Source organism: Falco naumanni, chromosome Z (assembly GCF_017639655.2).
Source record: "Falco naumanni isolate bFalNau1 chromosome Z, bFalNau1.pat, whole genome shotgun sequence".
Taxonomy (NCBI): Eukaryota; Metazoa; Chordata; class Aves; order Falconiformes; family Falconidae; genus Falco; species Falco naumanni.
This window is the reverse complement of record NC_054080.1, coordinates 79,043,688-79,065,360: the sequence shown is the minus strand read 5'-3', so window position 1 is coordinate 79,065,360 and position 21,673 is coordinate 79,043,688. Positions and strand designations below refer to the sequence as shown.

Genomic DNA, 21,673 nt, shown 5'->3' with positions numbered 1-21,673 from the left:
CTCAGCGACGGTGGTGGCGCCGCGGGGGGGACGCGTTTCGTCAGGGGGGAAAGTTGCTGCCCAGCAGCGCCTGCAGCGGGAGAGAGGAGCGGGGTGTGTGAGAGCAGCAGCCCCGCAGCCCCCGGGCCGGGGCAGGGGGAGGCCGGGGGGCTCCGGGCGCCGCAGCAGCGGCTCCCCCAGCCCGCGGGGCGGCCCCCGGCGGGGCGGGCCGTGCCCCCAGCCCGCGGAGCCCCCGGGGGAGCAGCTCCCCCCCCGCAGCCCGGGCAGGGCCCCCCCCGGGGCAGGGGGTGCCCGCAGGGGGCCGTGACCCGCGGGCGGCGGCGCGGGGGCAGGTTTGCTGTCAGGACTTGTGACCTCATGGGGGACCCACACCGGAGCAGGGTGTTCCCGAGGGGCTGCACCCCGTCGGAGGGACCCATGCCGGGGCAGGGGCAGAGTGTGAGGAGCAAGCGGCAGAAACGTGATGAACTGACCACAACCCCCATTCCCTGTGCCCCTGCAGCACCCCAGAGAAATGGGGAATTAAGTTAAGCCCAGGAAGAACGGAGGAGTAGCAGGTAGGTGGCTTTTTTTTTTTTTTTTCCAAACTGATTTTCCCCAAGTTGAGTCTGTTTTGCCCAGGACAGTAAGTGCCGAGGGATCTCCCTGTGTTTATCTAAACCTGGGAGCCCGTTGCTACATTCCTTCGCCCCTGCCCAGCTGAGGAGGGCACTGGCAGAGCAGCTTTGGTGGGCACTTGGCATCCAGCCAGCGTGAAACCACCACAAAGAAGTAACAGGTTTATGCTACAGCAGGAAATATATATTTAAAAATAAAGCTTGCTGAATAATAGAAAAATGTGTTTGCAAGTCTGTTTGCTAAATCTGAGCTGGCATTATTTATCTCCTTTTTGTTTGGTTTAGTACAAAAATTCTGACAAGCATTTTCTCTTTATATACATGTTAGTAAAAGGGCAATTATTCTCAGGAACACAGAATGCACTCAAAAACCATGATAAAGGATGTGCTACAGAGTACACTGCCAGACCAAGAGCAAGCACGCTTTTGTGTTCAAATTCAGAAATATTTATGTTGAAACTTTGCCGCGAGTTTGTGTTTAAAAGCACATCACTTCTTATTTGAGATGTTCAATACTATTAAAATGGGTTTGGCTCTCACACAACAGTTGAAATAAGCTTCTCTCTTCCAGCAAGTTTCTCCTTTCACAAGAAACAAAGTTGAGTGCATGCCTGAAGTAGGAGAGTCTTCTCCCTGAAGGCAGCAGAGTCAAAGGGCCCGCTTTTGATCATATTTACCATCTATTAACCTGGTTTACCTTGATGGAATTGGTTCCCACTTCTGTTTCACAAAGATCAGGATCAGGCCTGCATCTCTGAATATACTTATTAATTTGAAATCATCTCCTAAAGGGTGTAAATTAGCACAGTTTTATTAAATCTGGTGGAACCATCTTAAGGCACATCTCTGTACATACCTCTGATAGTGACTATGATACCATAGGTTATCTTACCTTAATATCTGTCTATTAGCAGTCTATAAAGTAGTCAGCTTCTCTCCTATACGCTCTAAATGTGTAAGTGCTACTCTGTTATTATTTTAAGAACCAGTAAAATGCCACTAACTCCTGGGTGGAATGTGGCAGCTGTTTAACAGTGGGCAGCAGTGAAGCACGTCGTTGGAGGGGAGGAAGCAAAGAACAGCATTGCGACTGGAACTGAAGGGAGCATTTCAAGTAGCTAGAATGTAATTATTCCATTTGGAATTCAGCCAGATCATCTGGCTATCTACCCTGTACTTGCATGGCAGGGCCTGGGAGGAGGGGGTGGAGGGGTGGGAGGGTGCGGGGTGAGGAGGGAGGGAGCCATAGATTTCTAATGGCCAAAAGTGGTCAAGCCCTTGTTTTTACATCCCATCCATCTGAAAGGACTGTGGTTGCACTTAGCTATTCTCATTCAGAACCACTTAAGAAGGTGAGCTCCTATATAATTGGAATTTTAAAGGAGTTCATGTTGTGTTTATGGAGCAATCACTACTAAATGATTTCATTTAAATTTTTCATAAGCTACACTTTATGAAAAATTAAAAGAAATAGACTCTTCAGAAGCCTTGCTAAGAAATAAAGTCTCTTAAAGGAATACACATGCCATCTAATCACACATATTTTCAAATGTTGAATTTGCAGCATACAGATAAACAGAAGATGGCATTAATGGGGAGAGAAAGAGGCAGGCATTTTTGCCTTACTGTGTCAGTAGTTTACATTCAACTAGAATACCAGAAATTAACTACAGTTTACAGCAGCACAGGGAGGTTCAGTCCCGCAGTGCTGACCCTCAAAAGGGTGGATGTGAAATAGTAGATGCGTGAAGGCGAAAGGCTGTAATCCCTTCTGCTGAAGGCCTGCCTTTTAGCCAAAACTGTAGGATACACAGGACCAAAGATAGCTTGAGCAAGCAGACATAATCCTACCAGTCAGTAATAAAGACTAAGTTTGGGTCCTGGGGTTAAGCCTGTGTCCAGCAGTGTTATTCCAGTAGGCAGTGTCACAGCTGGATCCTTGCTGGAAAGCGAGTGATGGTTCTTTTCCAGGGAACTTAAGGGCAGACATAGTGACAGTCTGAACCTCTGGTCTTTTGTCGGAGCCCAACAATGAATTAAAGGTAGAGGCTTTGGGCAATACTATCTTTGGGCTCAGGTGTTTTGAGGACCTTTAGTTCAACCAATGTCTTCAGTCGGAGATACCTAACCCATTGCTAGGTGGGATTTTTATCAATTGATGCAGAGTAAATGTAATTTAAAGTGCAATAGAAGTACTTAAAATTCTTTCAACTTCTAATCCATATAGCTTTATTTATGTAAGCTAACCTGCATATCCCAAACCTGTAGGAGAATTAAAAAGCTATCAGAAAGATGTATTGTGTTGTTTAATGTAAAGTTTCACTTTTAACATCCACTGCTCTATTTGGAGTTCCAGTGGTTCTGAAAGAAAAAAAAAAAAAAAAAGAAAAAAAGAAAAAAAAAGAAAAAAGCAAAATTAAAACTCTCAGAATTTCTGGAAATAAGAAATGAAAATTAATTGATTGAAGTCTGTGGGGAAACGAAACCAAAATATGATCATGTACCAATCAATGAAAAAGTTTGTTTGGGAAACTTTTTACAATGAAAAAAAAAAAAAAAAAAAGTGTCTCATTAAAATGAATCTAGGTTGATTTACAGTAGCTGTAATCAAGGGTTACCCGACCTTATAAGCTGTGCTATTCCATTTATAATAAATCTCAGCAGTTAAAAATAGATGAGCTTAGGACAGATAATAAAAGGAACAGTTTTAGAAAGTTACATGATTATTACAGAAAGGTTTCACCATGCCATCTGTCGACAGCAGCTATAGTAGAGCCATGATGAAGTGGGGAGATGTTTCTGAAAGGTGTTTGATACAATTAAACCTCTTACCTGTTTTTTTGTCAGTTTGCCCCAGCCTAATGTCTAAGCACATGAACTAAGGCGGAGCTGCAGTTTCTTCTACAAAATAAAAGGCCCATTTCACGTGAGAGTTCTGTCGCTGTAGGAAGGCTGCAGCAGACACACCTAGAAAACATTCCTTGGGTGGTTTGGGGTTTTTTTCCCCTTGATTTTAAATAAAGGAAACAGCAACCAAGCAGACCTTTTACTCTTTATGTTATTAGCCCATTGCAGCTGACGCTGTTAATGAATTGCTAGATTTCAAAAATGTAGCTGGATGAATGCTGCAAAGGGGAAGATGTCTAGTGTGTCACTCTGGTTTTACAAGGTGCGATGTTTTCAGGCAGTGATCGTCTCCTTCCGTGGGGGTGGACATAACCATCACCAAAGCCAGCTGGGGTCCAGGCCTTTTCCTCAGTGCTTCTGCTGCAAGGGGCAGCCTGTGGAGGTGTTCCCATGACAGTCTAATAAATGTCACATCATCAACCCACATCAACATCCAGCTCTGTATCTTGCCTTGCCTTCCCTCATTTCCCCCAGAAATGGCCATGTTTCTCTCTGTGACCAGTTATAGTCACCTCTTCCCACCCAAAGTGGGAAGATATATATACAAAGATACTATTGCCCATGTGTTTTTAAGGCAACACTACACCTGCAGAGAGTTCTCTATACCTACACAGTTGTTTAAGCCATCCTGTGACCTTATTAAAATAAGTCATTGCCAGTATGATGTCTACATCACCTGTTTTCTTGTGACCTCATTCTCTTCTCTTCTCTTCTCTTCTCTTCTCTTCTCTTCTCTTCTCTTCTCTTCTCTTCTCTTCTCTTCTCTTCTCTTCTCTTCTCTTCTCTTCTCTTCTCTTCTCTTCTCTTCTCTTCTCTTCTCTTCTCTTCTCTTCTCTTCTCTTCTCTTCTCTTCTCTTCTCTTCTCTTCTCTTCTCTTCTCTTCTCTTCTCTTCTCTTCTCTTCTCTTCTCTTCTCTTCTCTTCTCTTCTCTTCTCTTCTTCTCCCCTCCCCTCTCCTCCCCTCAAACCTTTCCCTCTAAAACCTGAAAACAGAAAGAATTCTTCTAATAGCAGAAGAATAATACACTGGAAATGTTTTGCATTAATCTGAAGACTTAACTCAAATGCCAAGAAAAAATTGGCAAGCCACTAGAAATAATGCATACTATTTAAAAATATACAGGCTTTTGAAAAATTACTTCTCTAAATTACATTTTAGCTCCAGGTTTTGGCCCCAAATACCCAAGGAGCTCTTTTCATCAAAGGAGTGCTGGATTCCGAAAACTTTAGAAGAATGGGTCTGTACAATGATTGTGAGGAAAAATTTAAAATTTTTACTTGCTTAAGAGGCCTCGTAAATCAAAGACACTGAGGAAAGACTCTAATGCCTAAACAGAAGTACGACAAAAATGAAATTCTTTCCAGGTTCTTTGTCCAGGTAGATCTACCCAAGATGTTTATCACATTTACATGCACACACACACACACACACGTGCACATTTGCTGAGTCCGCCAATTTACATGAAAAGTTTTTTATCATTTGCCCACTATTTCCTTATTAATTTAATCGGCCAGTAGTTAACTGAGCTTCCAGTGGAAAATAAAACAGCTTAAAAAAACCTCAACCATTTGTATTTTAAGAGACATTTTTTTTTATTATTTAGAATATTGCAACTTTTATTTGATGAAAGTTACTATTAACATATTTTCATAATCTTCTCAGCCTAGCAACAGCAGGAGTAAAAGGTGTGAGGGGCATGCAATATTCATGAAATTAAGGAGAGTTGAGATGAAAGGGAGTTCCATTAGGGAGACCAAGTGTGACAATATGACACATATTTGCATATTTTACACTTTAAATCTTTTCAGCACATCCAAGTTGATATATGGATGTAAACATGCATTGCCAGTTTTTAGCATATTATAAGCCCTCAAGACTTTGCATGCATTTTAATATGTTTCATTATTGCTGTAGATTTTAATTTCGAAACTGCACAGCTTTGATGGAAGAAAGCTGGAAGTCAAAGCATCTGGCCTCTGCTTCAGGCAAACACAGCCTTTTCCTTGAACACTTTTTGTATAAGCAAGTCTATTTATTTGTGCGTGTGGGAGGTGTGTGTGTGTGTGTGTGTGCGCGTGCATGCAAGGCATGACAAATATGAGATGCACTTTCTGTGATACACGTACTGCTGAAATGTTTAGAAGGAAAGGATAAGGAAAGGGAAGGGAAAGGGAAAGGGAAGGGGAAAGGGAAAGGGAAAGGGAAAGGGAAAGGGAAAGGGAAAGGGAAAGGGAAAGGGAAAGGGAAAGGGAAAGGGAAAGGGAAAGGGAAAGGGAAAGGGAAAGGGAAAGGGAAAGGGAAAGGGAAAGGGGAGAGGAGAGGAGAGGAAAAGGGAAGAGGAGAGGAAAAGGGAAGGGGAAAAGGGGAGGTAAAGGGAAAGGGAAAAGGGAAAAGGGAAAAAGGGGGTAAAGGGAAAAGGGAAAAAGGGGGTAAAGGGAAAAGAAAAGAAAACCAAACTGCATTCTGTAGGTATAGAATTGTGCCAACCTATCCCTTTTTTTTGCCCCCGTTGATGTAATTTTCTGATTCACCACAAATACAGAAAATACTGTAAAGTGCATGATTATGGTGTTATGGCAATCTTTTTTTTTTTTTTTTTTTTTTTTTTGACAGTACTTCACCATCTACATCTGATGTGTCATTTAATCCTATCAGAAATGCAGTATGACTCAGTGATGTAAGCAATGCTGTGACTCAATAATAATATGAAATCTAGCAATTATCTTAGCACTTATCTTGTGATCTTCATAATACCCTAGAAATATTAATTCATCCTTTACAGATTTCCTTAGGTAGGTGCACTAACACCATCAGTGCTCAAGGGATAAATGTACTTTTACATACCACAGAAGAGTCACTCAGCAGAAACTGGCACTTGCCACAAATAACTGCATAGGCGGATCTGAGCTACCACCATTCCCCTTATTCTTAAAAAAAGGAAACAAGTGTCTTGAGGGAAAGAATTTTCAGGAAAACTGAATTTAGTTGTTTGTTGGTTTTTTTCTGGCATTGCAAAAGTAACTTGATGTAGCTCATTGACAGAGAGCTACATTAGATGAACAAAATTAAGACAGAGCTTTATTTGCCTGATATCCAGAACCACTCAAATTATCAAAAATACAAATGCTTTGCTCACATACTACAGCGCAAGGCCCTTAGGAATTGGCATTCCTTTGTACGGCACTGACATCCATAGAAAAGGAATCACTGGGAGGAAAGGTCAGACATTCAGTCATCCAGCAGACGTGGAGTTCATGCAGATGGCCATAAGTAATCAGAAGACCCTTCATTCTCATGGCACCAACCTTACATGAACATCACAGGCTAATGTGCCAGCAACGGTTTGCACAGGCAGAAGCCATCCTGTATCTTCAGTTACTGCATGTAGGTGAAGGCTGATACACTTGTGCTAGGCACAAGCCTTGTTTGAGCAGAAGTTGCAAGTGTCACACTGGTTTAACAGGTGTCTCCCTGACACACACAAACAGCCGGGCATGCTAATTTACTTGTAGAAATCCTACTCAAAGAACGTGGGGAGGAGTTCACAAACAACTGATGTAAAGGAGTAATTTCATTATTTTTTTTTTTTAACTTAGTCTTCTGAGTTGTCAGAACTGGAGGACTGCTGTTTCTGCTATCTCAATCTATTCAATTAAAAGAATACAGCCTTACCAAGCAGAGGATTTTAATTCTACACAACCTCTGCTAATAACGGTGGCTTTCTGATTCCATTCCTTTTGTTCTTGGGATAAAGCCTTTCCCCTGGAAGTTGTTTAGATAGTGGGAAGGACTGTAGATCTTTTTAAATAGCTGAACTGCGTTTTTATTCCAGCAGTACAGATTACAAATGGCTTGTTCCTGAAACTTGCTTTGTTGTTTGGTGTTTTTTTTCGTCTGTGTTTACATGTTTTCTGAGGGTTAGAATGCCTAGCAAGTACTAGCCTAGCAAGAACTATCATAAATGGAATCCTAGCTGTCTGACAATAAATAGTAGAATGATCCTTTTTAGCCTTAAAATTCTATAAAACTGTACTGCTGTCAAGGATAAGCACATCCTTGTCCTGAATTAGGGAAGATGGAAAGGAGGGAGCTAGGAAGTCAGTCCATACAATGTGCTGTGGGGGATGAAGTGGTACTAGTGAGTGGAATACAAGCCCCACTCGGTGCACTGCAATAAATCAACCTCTGTTTTATTTGTTGCATAACAACATAGTAATGTTGAAAATATCACCCTTATTTTAATGTTATAGCTATGGCTCTATTGTTTTCCATAATACTTTACCATGAATTGCACTGAAAAGTCTCTTGAAGAAATGGCAGTGATACCAAGTCTGTAGCATGTTTTTATTTTTTATATTGTGGTAACATACAGTGTTCCCAGGCAGATGTAGAAACAGTATAAAAGTAAACAAGGTCTTAACAGAAGTACTTCACAGTAAAGGCAGAAGGGAGCCGTTTTAGCTGTGCTTGTCTGGTGGGTTTCAGGGGCACAGAGGCCTTAGATGGGGTTTCTGCCCCAGGGAAGCCAGTTCAGCCCTTCAGAATCAAAGCTCAGTGCCTGCCAGACACAGATGTCCTTGATGTTTCTCTACGATGAGTACCTGTATGACTAAATATAGCTTCATCAGAGTAAGTGGTGCAGAACCACACTTCAAATTAGGCACCAACAGCAAGAGATAGAGAGAGAGGCAGTGAGAATGACGACAGTAGCAGAGCTTGATCCAGACTTGTTATTACATAGGCAACTTCACAGAGCTGTTGTACAGGTAACTGAAGTAAAGCTTGTGAAAGTCCTTGAATGAAAATGCTGTAGAAGTGGAAATGACTGTTACTGCTTTAATCAATACATGGTGATGACACGGGACCACATGGATGTCCTCCCTTCTCAGTTCACATTCACCTCGAGGTGGTGCTTCTTATATTTACACAACTATGCATGTACAGAAAAGCAGTTGCACACATCCGTACTAGCAAACATGGCTCTGGATTCCTGAATTGTTACCGCAGTTCTGGTTTTGGATGGCAGATTTTGACTTAGCACCTCTGAGGTTACCTGATAAGCATCTTCTTTATAATGCTTTTTCTTAGGGTATGCGGAAGATCTGATCCATCGGTGGCATTGGTCAGAAATGTTTTCAAAGGCATTTTTATTTTGATTAATTGATTTTATTTTCCAGAATGTGATTTCTGAAGCAGTCATTGATAAGGCAGTGAATGATTAAGCCTAACTTGCAGGTTGAGTTTAACCCTTATATAGGACCACCCACATACATTCACAGATATTTCTCAGGGTAGTGGCACCTTCCATGCAGTTTAATTATACAATATATTATTGCTAGCTTGCCGTCTTTTTGCTCTTCACTAGGCATCTTTCATGGTCACTATTAGAGAAGCAATACGGACAAGCATAATTCCTGATCTGAACCAGTACTGCTATTCTCTTTTTTTTTTTAATCTTTGCTATGATTTTTTTCAAAAAAAAATTAGTGAATGCTCAATATTTCAGGTAAGTGACCAAACTTCTATTATTCCACTTATACATCCACCATGTGTCCGTGCAACCTTGTTGTGATGGTTGAATGGTCTGAGCCACAAAACCAGACATAAAATAAGAAAAAGCAAGTTAGCTTTCAGCTTTTAATACACATGCAGCCCAATAGAGGAGAGATAAGAGCTGTCACAAACACTTTGATATTGACGTTTCTCACCATAAATCTATAGAAGACACATACTTCTGCCAGCGTTAAGTACACCATTGGGTGTTAAGAAACATTTTTTGTTGCTACTTATTCTTAAATGGGACAGGGATGGGAAGAGAGGAAATGCTTATATTTGTGCAGAAGCCATTTCTAAGCCTTTCTTATCTCAAGCCTATCTGTGAAAATGACCATATTTATATTTTCAGCCCTCAAAAACACTAAATATTAGTCCTTCTAAAAGAGAAATCTTTGAAAAAGTTTAGGAAAAATTGCCTAACGGTAGTTTTAAAGTCAAGGTCAGAATATACATGGTTTAGTAAAAAGACTGAGTGGCAAACTGAAATCTTACCCAAACAAAATGGAGTAATTTAGAATAATAATTATTACTGTTACTGCATTATTTAACTTTTACACATGGCTTTCAGACGTAAATCTGTAGCTGAGCTTAAAAATTTGGGTACAACTCGGTTTCTCCATTTCAAAAAAAGCATACTTCTACACAGTGCTGCATACACATTAGTATCAACGTTGCATACATATTAACATCGTAATAACATTGTTACATCAGTACAAGGAACAGACATATGGCTAGTGTATACAGGTACAGATAAAATGGGAAGCTATTCTAATTTGGTCAAAAAATGAAGGGGTACCTTTGGTTAAACAGAAGCATGATTTATGTGGTATATTTAGTCACAGTATTGGCTAAAATTTGCATGATGGCCTAAGCAGAGTCCAGGCAATGTAGACAGAGGGCAAGGTGAAAAGCAATGAAAAACTGAGAGTATTTAGTCAAAAAAACAAACAAACCAAAAAACTAGGTTTTGTCTGCATGGAAACCAAATATTTTTTTCTCTTCTTTATGTTTTTCAAGATAATCCTATTGATGTTCAACAACCTCAAGGGCTGTAGGTGGCCCGCTGGATTAGTTACTGTTCTTTTTGCTCTGGGACCCATCCAGTTCAACTGCAAGCAAGAGTGAAGAAAGGCAGCACTAAGCAGATTCTTCATTATACACACATGTACACATGCAAATGTACACAGATACATACATGGAGACAGAAATAAAAAATTGTGCAGTAACTGTATTATGAGTAATACTCAGGCTATTATAGTTATTGCTGATTCAGATACGCTCTGTCCATGTGTATCCGAATACATATATACATATGCATACACATATATGCATATATAAATATGCAGAACAAGTGTGTGTGTATATACATACATATGTACATAAGGAGAGAGACAGAAAGAGAAAATATAAGCAAAAGATATCAAAACCCCAGTATGTCCTTATCTCATAGATTTCTTAGCTAATTTTCATATCTTTGGAAGACAAATGCATTTCTCCCTGGGAACAAGTATTAAAATGCATTGATTGTTCAAGAAGATACCTGATGACAATTTGAAATACAGATAAATTATAATTTCTTCTCTCATTAACAAACTATAAAGTGTCAGCATCCATGGACACTGAATTTGTTATTAAACTTTGCCAAGACAGATGCTGATAATAAGAAGATGTTTTTCTTACTACTATTATCTACAGACAAACTGATTTAGGGTTTTCTTTTCAGTGCTTCTGCTTTTCTCTAAGAATTAAATTTACACTTGAAAAAAACCTTATTCCCATAGCTTCAAAATATGCATTGATTAATGTGTACTAATTATATGATTTATAAAATCAGTAATTAATAAAACTAATGTCATAATTTTAAAGCCTTAAGACAGAATTAAAACACCTAGCTCTTTTTTTTTTTTTTACTTGTAAAAAGAGCAAGACAATAAAACAAAGGAACAGGGACTCAGCATGGTTAAAATAGTATAATCATACTAAGCAGAATTAATTTAACTTTTAGAGAAAAGAGAACTTTAAGACATTCACCTTCCTCCTCCACTTTGGAAAGATGTCTACATATTTATTTGAGTGATTGCCTCAAACAGTTATGATGCCCAGCCTTACTCTTACAGCTCCACTTACAGTCATTTAATGAAAGTAAAGCAAGACCAATGCTGGTAAAATAGTTATGTGCTCAGGGCTGATGTTTCTTTTTGTTTTCTTAGGGATTCAGTAGTCACTGAGTTCTTTCAAAAATTAGTGAAAGGCAATACTTTTTATCTTGGCATTCATGACAATATCAGACCCAAGAGAATGGTATTTCTACTTGTTTGGGGTTTCTTCACGATAATAGGCAAAGGTGCCAGCTTTGTGGCAAATGGCATACTAAATAAGAGTGTGTTAGCTTGGTATTAGCAAACCATGTAATAATGGAGAAAAATACATATATATGTGTATATTTGTGTATATCCTATACCACACATCTGGACAAGCGACTATGTGGTTACTGCTCTTTACCTGGTGGGTATGGTCCACTCTACAGCTGTTGATGTGACATCCAAACTCATCTCAAATGCAGATTATAGATTCATTTGAAAAGCACGATCCTCCTGCCACCAGCTGTTCATCAACAGCATTGCATTGGAGGTCCCTAATCAGAGGTCCTGGCGCCAAGGAGGCAGGTGTGTTAAAGATATTGCTTTAACATTGACGCACTATGTGATTACAAGACTGAGTTGAATGAATGTCATGCCGGTGCTGGAGTAACTACTTTGGGGAAATACTTAGCTGTGCATTCTGTAATGCTAGTGGTGGGAATTGCCACAGCTCTTTTAACTCTAGTCTTTCTGCTTAGGGTCCTAAAATGTTAAAGGACAAATCACAGAATCAGAGTTCTGAAAGACATATTATTTTGACTACAGGAAAATTTTCCTTTATCATTTTCTTCCCCTCTCATCCTTTATCTTCAACAAGCACTGTAAACGAAAGACATCTCATTTTCTGAAAGTGTAAGGGTGTGGCACAGTATGCATAATCAATGTTTTGTTTTGTGCAAAATGAAAGGCTTCATGCACTGAGATTATTGGATCAGGGTTTTAACACACCCTGGCTTATGCTTAAGCAGTAAAATGGGCCATTTTATTTTGGAAAGCTAGCAAATAACGAAATAATATCTAGAAGATTTCAGAATTGCTATCTTCTTTTTAATGACATATTTAAATCAAGCTGCCACTTCCCTTTGAAATAGCAAGGCTGAAGTCTTTCTGTATTAAGAGGCACTGGAAGAGAAAAAGAATGAGATACAACTGTGCCTGTGATTGTAAGTGTGCATGAGTTCATGTGTGTGGGAGACAGAGGGAAAGAGAGGGAGCAATAGAAGGAAAGAGGAAGGGAGAGCAATTTAATGAAAAATTTGGATTACAACAATGTTTCTCAATAATAAGTCCAGCCCTCAAAGCAAATTACATTTCTTTTCCAACACTGAAGATCGTAGTATTAGCTCTGACACTTTAAAATACGCCCGCATGGCTGTGCCACATCCAAGCTGCCAGCTTTTGAAACAGCTTCAAAGTCAAAGCAGGCCATAAGATTTAAAGAGCAGTCTAATTTCTGAGTAGAGGCTCAGTAAAGCATGTAGACAAAATCCAGGAAATGAAAATAGGCTAGAGCTTAAATAAATATACTCTATCCCTTGCCATCCCTCCCTTCTTACACATATTCTTAGCTGTAAATACTATCTGGAATTTCCTGCCCCTGAGGTCTTGGCAAAATCCACTTGGCTGGGATGGAAGAACATACCAAATATTGTGTGGACATGGGGTCCTAAAAGGGAAGGCATGAGATCTGGGGACTCAGAGTTCTGAATTACCTCTCTCTCCTTATTCCTCTAGGATATAATGTTAATTGCAATGCTTTCAACAGATTAGGAGCCAAATAAGCAGAAAAATCTCTATGTAAAAATAAGAATTTAGTATAAAACTAAAGTAATTTATTTATGGAATTGTGAGAAGGTGCAATATCTATTTATCCCAGCACCTGTCAACGTAGCATGAGGAAGCTAAAATGGATTCTTCCTATTTCACAGCTGGGGGGGAAAAAAAAAACCAAAACCAAACCAAAATGAGACTTAGACAGAGTAAGGGCACATCCTGCAAAGGTACTTGGTAAATTGTGCCCAGCATAAAGAATGCCATTGATAGTGCTGAGCTTAATTTTGCTGATTTTGAGAGGGAACTGAGGCCTTTCTTACAGCTAGATTGGTATTCACAGCAACCAAGATGCCCTGTACCTGCCAAAGAAGAAATGTCTTTTTCAAACTTTTTTTTTTTTCCACCAAGACAGAAGCATTTACTTTCCAGTGCTAAATCTGTAAAATCAGTAACTTCTGTTAAAGATGATGTTTCAGAATCTGAGCAGAGGTAATCTTTTACTCCTCCATGTCCAAAAATGACAGAACAGGTTTTGAAAGCCAGGGATGCTTCACAGAAGTCCTGGTTTAACCATTTTCAGCTAGGGTTCGGCAGGTCCATGCAATCCAAAGTAATTCTGTGTGGCTATGGTGTATCATTTCCAGATTCCTCCTGCAAAATATGTTCTACAAGACTCTACTACAGGCACAAAAAAGTGATGAAGTGATAACCTACTCTCTTGGAAGATGTTTAAAGGTAGTCAGAAACAACATTACAAATCACTGTTTTGTGTTAACAATGCCCCGGATAATGCTGAAGTCATGAGGCAAATGCCCTGCATTTCTCCCAAAGCTGATGACCTTAATTTTTAATTGTCAGTATCTAGCTAAGAACTGATAGTTTTGTGGTTTGTTACTTTGGGGTTTTTTTGTTTGTTTGTTTGGGTTTTTTTTCCCCAATTATCTTGGCCCAGTTGATGAACTGTAATTACAACAAGACTAAAATGACCAATCACACAAGATATACCCATTTAGCAAACTCCTATATTAAGCTTTCTGAATATAGGGAGGTATTCAAGAGAAACATTTGTTAGATATGGTTAGAGATTCATACAAAATAGAGTTAATCACAAAATATTTGTGAATGAAAAAGGGATATTATGATTTGTTATGAATGAGGTTAATAACTATGAGCAGTTATCTTTGCTTAATAACATCATACTTGGATTTTCAAAGTAGAAAATAGTGATGCATACTGATTCATAACAACAAGAGCAAAAAAAAATGTAAGGCTTCTAACATACATGATTAATTTTAGAAATGAGCATGCTCTGCCTTGCACTGTCTGTTGCACACTTGTTTTATATGCAATTCGATCAATATAACTGACAAATCACCAAGTCCTTTCCATACAAAGTTTTAGTTTCAACATGTGTATGAATTTAGTGAAGAAAGGAATGATTTTACACATCTGTAATTTATTAGATTGAAAAGAGTAAAAATCTGATGTTTACAAACCACACCAGTGCTTAACACTGAAGGTGAAGAGCAGATGTTTGGTTATTTTTGTTTGGTTTTTTTGTTTGGTTGATTGGTTTTCTTGTTTGGTTGGTTTTTTTTTATTTTTTGGGTGTTGGTTGTTTTTTTTTGAGGAGTGTGTGTGTGTGTGTGCGCACGCATTTTTGTTTTTGTTTTTGTTTTTGTTTTCTCCCAGGGGAAATCAGTGGTATGAACATAGGAGACTAAATAGGAAAGTTACATTTTGCCTTTAATTTCTTCTAATTTGAAGGAGCTCCAACTCTATTCCTACTTTAAGATTATCTAGATGGGTTTAGGGTTAGGATTCATCTAGTCCATCTAGTCCAGGGGTCCTCAAACTATGGCCTGCGGGCCTGATACAGCCCCCGAGGGTCCTCAATCCGGCCCCTGGTATTTACAGAACCCCCCCACCAGGGGCTGGGGGGGGAAACCAAGCAGCCGCAGATGACTCCCTGCCACTTCATCCGTGAGCCAGCCCCCTGGTTATAAAGTTTGAGGACCCCTGGTCTAGTCTAACCGTAGATACATAAAAATTTGATGTCTAAGTCTGAGCTAGTTGTTCGAAGAACTGTCTATAATCAGTTGAGTGAAATGGATGACTGGAAGAAATACATCTATTTTAAGTCCCTGTCTTAGGATGGGATGAATGATATCCAGCTGTTGCCCATTTCCTTATATTCATATCAAGTAGCTGTCGATGACCATCTCAGATTCAGATTCAGAAGGTTAGGTTGAGGCAGATGAATCGCACCTTTAGTTACTCCCTGAAAGGAGGCTGAAAGCTTTTAATTGTAAATGCAGATTTTGTGACAATATTCAACAAAGCCATTTTAAAACTGCACTCATTTAGAAGCTTCCTCCCTGCCTCCCCCATCCCCCCCAGCATACAGCCCTCTTAAGCAATGGGTTTAAAGTGATCCAATGGGAGAAATAAAGGTTTGTTTCTTTCCAAAATATTCTCTGTAGCACCCCAAGCTCTTCCTTATCTCATAGTCATGCACAGAGTGGAATGTTGAATTTGGCTCCACAGTTGAGCATGCCTTTCCTAACAAATCTCATTTCTAATACAGCTACATCTCTATAAGATTCAATATCTTCATTAGGCTCACTTCCATTTTATTTATATCTGCTTGTTCAGGATTACAGCTTCATAGTGACGTTTTTGGCTAGGAAAGATTTGTGTTTAGCAAGTTCATGTTCTGTAACGGATGAAATTCCTGATCTTGGTTTGCACAAAACAAGTATAAACAACTTCAAAATGTGCCATTCTGTGTTACAGCTGCAGTGGCATCTTTATTTTTAGTCCATTCTTACAGCAGTCAGTTGCTTCTCAATAGGTAATGCTACATGATTGCAAGCAGGTACTGTAATTCTAGGGGGAGTGATAAGGACTGCAAATAAGAACAAAAGAAGAAACTACTTTTGATGCTTTGTGATCTCTTCACACACAGGAAATCAAGAAACACCAATTGAAAATTGGTTCAACAAGCATGAAAAACAGGAGAGGAAAATTCACCATCTGCAATGGTAATAATGCATTACATCTTTCACCAAAAGTTCTCTAAATGCTTCATAGGTATGAATTACTTCATCTTTGAGACACAACTGTCTGGTTAGTGAATCTAACTGGAGGAAAGTGAGTTGATGCACAAGAGGTTGGGTGACTTGCTGAAAAGGTGTGTATGGGAGCGCTGAGAATGGAAACCTGAATGCCCTACTCAGACTCCTAAAATGTATCACTTTACATTAAATATTCATGTATGCTTCTGTCTCTTTTCACAGTGGCAGCCAAAAACCCCCAAACTGGTAATATATTTTTTTTTAGCACAGCAATACTAATGAAGTGAATTAGGCCACAGAATCAGAAACACACAGATAATTCAGGACAGACCTAGTCCTTCTGAATACCTTTTGCCCCTTTCATAGGTACAAGATTGCCTTGCCAAGCTGGACTGGAAAAGCACCCACCAATCAAAACTGGAAGATACTCCCCTCTCACCTCTTGTGTTATCATTTGGGTGCTTATCCATGTAATGGAAAGGTACTGTGCTTGCCGAGATTCAGTGCTGCAGAAATTCAGACCAGAAAGAAGCCATACTTTTCTTTTAACAGGAAGGGTAGTTAAGCACTGGAACAGCCTACTTAGGGTTTTGGTAGATTCACCAACACTAGAAATGTTTAAATCAAAATTTTCTAAGAGATATGTTTTAGTTCAAACAGAATTAATTTAGGAAAGTCCTATGACTTCTGTTATGAGGGAGGTCAGATGAGATGTTCACAATGGTCCCTTCTGGCTTCATAATCTATGAAGCTATGAAGCTATATGAACCTCTCTCAAGAAATAAAGATGATGGTAACTGTCTATAAATACTTGATAACATGAAATTGCTGGAGGAACTATTTAAGGTGGTTAATGATGGTATTACAGGGAATAATGTCCTCAAACTGAAAAGACCAAGGTAGAATATTTAAGAAAGACAGTATTTTCTAGAAGTGAGGTCAATTGCACAGTGGAGTAATTTGCAAAATTAGGCTCTATAAAAAGAGCTGTGCAAGAAGAGAGTGAATAAAGCATGTGATTAGTCTATGAAACAAGTCTGTTCTAAAGCTGGGTGATTCAAAACTGAGTTGTTCAGAAGGTTCAGCACTGTGTTTTATTTGGTAATTTTAGAAAACAGGTGTGCTTTCTTTTTTAATTTTTTTCTATTTTTTTTTTTGTTTGTTTGTTTTAGAATTGATTAGGAAATGGTTTACCAGCTAATGCTCTCTCATCTGAACAGGAAACTTCGGACAGTAATTATTCCACTTGACATACAATAGATCCTACCAGGGAAATGACTAGTCTATGAAAAAGAGCAAGTTTTCCCCTTGTGACTGTGTTGCTTTGTTCCTCAAAGTGAAAATATTTCCCTTGGAGATAGGTACTTTGCAACAGTTGAGCATACATCCTTCCAGCTCACTGCAAACTGACTCCAAAAGCCAAAGTTGTGAGTATAGAAAGGGCTGACATTATTTGTAACTGCGGTCATGTTTCCTGCCGTTCCCCTCAGCTTTTTTTACATACTGAGGTGGTTTGTCAGGGCTTTTGCACACATTCTGTGTCTAAAGGAGCCTCATTACTGGCCTGTGCAGAGACAAGGGAGGTGGAGAAGGATGACAAGGTTTGCATTAATTGCACAGCTATCTGTTGTTCCAGGGGCCATTCAAGCATATAATAACTTAAGTAGAGTTTCAGTGAGTTGGAAGCTTTTGCTTTTTGGAATGTTTTGGCAAGCTGATTTCTTATTATAGCACAGTTGGTATTTCTTTTTAAAGTCTTGACAGAAAGCTGTAGGTGGCCACATAGCTTTTGTCCTGCTAGCAAAGCATTTGCAACATTCCATTAGTCAGGCTAGAATTTGACTGGTACAACTGGGTTTTACTATGTTGAAGTTCTTAATAGAGGTCATCTCAGACAGCACAGTTCTGATGTGGCTCTACCTGCAAATTCCCATAAAGCATGGGGATAGCTATCTATTGTTAGGGATGGTGCCAGCTGGAAAGTTCATCTCAGTATTCATATTCAGATTCCTCTAAGTCTGGAGTATCGCGTGGTCTTGATCAACAAAATTTACTGTGCCCCCAAGCTCTCCTTCAGTAAATTCAGTGGCATTAGGGAGAGATCTGCACCCTCCTTATTCCAATTGCCTATCAAAGGAAACTTTTCCCAATTTATCCAAAGGTTTGAATTTGTGTGTCTACATTTCCGTTTTAAAAAATCCTTGATGTCAAATTAAGTCTGCTACTTCTGCAGCTTGAGAATTCATAGACATTGGTGGATGAAGCAGAGAAATTTAGCCAAGAAAATACAAAACATTGTGAGAATTTTGTTCCACGTTTATATTAAGTTAAATTGGAAGAGTACCTAGGAAGATAATGTTGTCTAAGAATTTTGGAATGGTGAAAACTAGCTTATTATACAACATCAGTAGAAAGGTAATTGTCTTTCTTACTTCTTCAGCATTTGTGAGACCCAATAACAAGACTAAGTAGTTTTTTTGTCTACTCAGATCTTCAAATGAATCTGTGCTTAAGCTTTAACTGAGGTTGCTTTCAGTACAGATTTTAGCAAGCATTTGTTGGTAGGGTTACCTAGAGAATGCAAAACATAAGAAAATACTAATATGGGAAAATGACTTAAACATGAATGGAGCATGTTGGGCTTTAAATACTTTGGAAAATCAGTCCATTTCAAAGTCTGTGTCAAGACTTGCAGGTTTTTTTGGATCTTGAGCCCAGAAAGTCAACTACAGTTTGGCTACTTTGCCTCAGCCTCTTTTAGCTCTAACTTGGTAAAGGCAGCCCCTATTTTGGATGGGCTGAGTTTTCTTATACCAGTCACTCTCCTCTTCTAGTAAGCCATACCCCTGCGGCACAAGTTAGAACAGCCTTTAGGTCACTGTGTTTTTTGCAGGTGACGTTGACCAGCCCATACAGTAACAGAACAACAATATAATCACTATCGCCCTATGTGGAAAGCTAAGATTATATATTAGGGCACATCTACTTCTCAGACTGTATTTGCAGATTTTGGTCTAGTTTAGTCTTTGATATCTGCTGTACACAATCAAACATACAAAGCAAAGAATCACTGTCACGTTTGAATCACTGCTATTAACAGTATGAGATGCATCTTCCATCACATAGTTTTCCATAGCAGTTAAAATCCACAAAATTATACTTCTAAGACTTAAAACCAGTTGATTATAATTTACATCTTATTAGTAAAGGGGAAAAAAAGGGTATCCATTACCAAATGTAAAATTAAATGATCATTAAGCTAATTAGCCAGTTTGTTGTTCTCATTGAGTTTATTGTTTCAATTGTATCTGTGCAAATTAGCAAAGAGCTTAATTTGTGCAGAAATCAATAATTTATTTTGTTGTTGCTTTTGTTGTTGTTGTGATAAAGCATGCACGTATTTAAATTGTTCGCATAAAAAACACTGTAGTGAGAGTTTACTTTAGACTTTGCCAGAAAACTGTAGTACCTGACCTCAAATGGATCAAGGATCCAAATTATTGGTTAAACAAATATTCATGGTCATCTAGTGTAGCCAGCTCATGGACAAAATTTAGATGTTTTCATGTGCTTGAGGCCCAGAAGCTCTTATTGCTGAGTTGTTTTGCAAAACACAAGATATACACCTCATGCTTGAATTATGTGAGTACTGTTGAGGCAAATATTTCTGGATTAAGTCTAAATGTTATACTATCTTATGTACAATTATTCTGGTATATACGAATCCTTCCTGTGTTCCTGCAAGAGTACTGAGAAGTGTTTTGGCTCCAGAAATTCAGCTGTTTTGTCAAGGCAAGTAACTAAAATCCATAAAGAGACTGATTTTACAGTGGTGAGTCACAGTGCCTAACTTTTAAGTGTCTTAATGGTGAAACTCATGATCCTGTTTGTGGATTGCTCAGTCTGAGATTTATCTCACCTGTCTTTAGCTGAATATTCCATAAATTTATATCTGAGGTTTCCTTATTAAAAAAAAAAAAAAGAGGGGGACAAAGAAGAAAAGAAAAAAAGAAAAAATGAAAAGGACCTAGTATATGAACTCTCATATATTTTTAATGATTGCATTATGATGAGAGGAATCACCCTTAAAATGGACTATTTCCCTCCAAGGATTACAGAGGATTATTAGGATGATGAGCTTTGATGAAGACATCTGCACAGTAGATGTCTACAGCTGAGCAAAGAAAGTACATCCTTAGAGTCTATACATAATGCATAGAAATAGACACATCAGTTCCTGTGTCGTTCCCCTGGCAGGACAAAGACTATAGAGAAAAACAGCGAAAAAAATCAGAGCACCTGGAGTTTGCTTTTAAAAGAGGAAGGGAATTTATGTATCTGATTACAAGAGAGAAGATAAGTTAACTAATCACTGAGACAGTGTAGTTGAAGTCTTTCACCCTTCTCTATTTTTCAATTAGCACCACCTACCTTTTCTTTATTTCTATTTTTTATTGTTAATAATTAGTTTAGTTTTGTCATACGATCTGGTAAATTCCTATTTTAGACAGAGTGGATTCTTCCTCTCCCTGAATAGCTGCTGTGTAAAAATATCTGAGTACTAATAATTTCATTAAACCCCTCACCCTTCTCTGGGGTCCTCCAAGGTGATTTTATTTGTACACAGTGGTCGCCATTACATTCTTTTCCTATTCCTAAGGGGTGCATAAGGTAAAGAGGAGAAGCTGAATAAGCAAATAAATAAATAAATAATGCCCTCACACACACACACACCCCCCAAAGCTGGATCATACAAGCTACAATAATTCATAAACGGGAGGAAAGGGATAAAAAACATCAGCAACAAAACACAATTCCCCAAACAGTTGGCACATAAAACAGCCCAGAGGCAATCTCTCTTGTAGCACACCAGCCAAACACATAGGTATTTATGTGCAAAACAATTCAGTTTACTTTCCCTAATCCTCCTGATTCCTCCCTCCCCTGACAAAAAAACTGCGGTGCTTATCACAGCAAAGCTGGTACTTTGCCTTGTCACTGCTATAGCCCTTGGGTATGTACGGCCTTAAAAGAAGCCCAGGTATGCTTCCCTTTGAGTGTTTGTTGGGATGGGGCAACCAGGGAGCTGGGGTGAGTCAAGCAAGGATAAAAATGAGCGGCCAGAACAAAGTGCTAGTAGGAGTCACTGGACTAGGCATAGTTCAATTGTCTCATACGGATGTAAACAAAATGAGTTGAACGGTCATATACTAAAAGTAACTACTTATCTTCACCTATTATAAAGCAAAGAGATCATTTAGCTAGAGTGACTAACTTATATATGCAACTGTTGGCGCTGGATATGAGACTGATAAATGCTACCCATTGCAGTCTATACTGATCTGAAGGGCTTGTACATAGCTCTTCATCAAAATCTGTAAATGTCTTAAACCAGCGTACTGGGATTGCATGGCGAGGTTTTGGTAGCGGGGTGCTGCAGGGGCGGCTCCTGTGAGAAGCTGCCCGAAGGTTCCCCGCGTCCGGCGGAGCCGAGGCCCGCGGCTCCGAGCGGGACCCACCGCTGGCCAAGGCCGAGCCCCTCAGCGACGGTGGTGGCGCCGCGGGGGGGACGCGTTTCGTCAGGGGGGAAAGTTGCTGCCCA

The 21,673-nt window shown here is 39.3% G+C and overlaps 1 long non-coding RNA gene across 2 annotated transcripts in view; it reads left to right on the top strand.

Annotated features, from left to right (window-relative positions):
* Nucleotides 1-523: 523 nt before the first annotated feature.
* The window catches only part of LOC121081494, a 37,256-nt gene continuing 16,106 nt past the window's right edge, over nt 524-21,673 (top strand). For both annotated transcript variants that reach the window (XR_005825708.1, XR_005825709.1), the window contains exons 1-2: nt 524-557; nt 15,963-16,038. This is a non-coding gene — a long non-coding RNA (uncharacterized LOC121081494). The remainder of the gene's footprint in view (nt 558-15,962; nt 16,039-21,673) is intronic.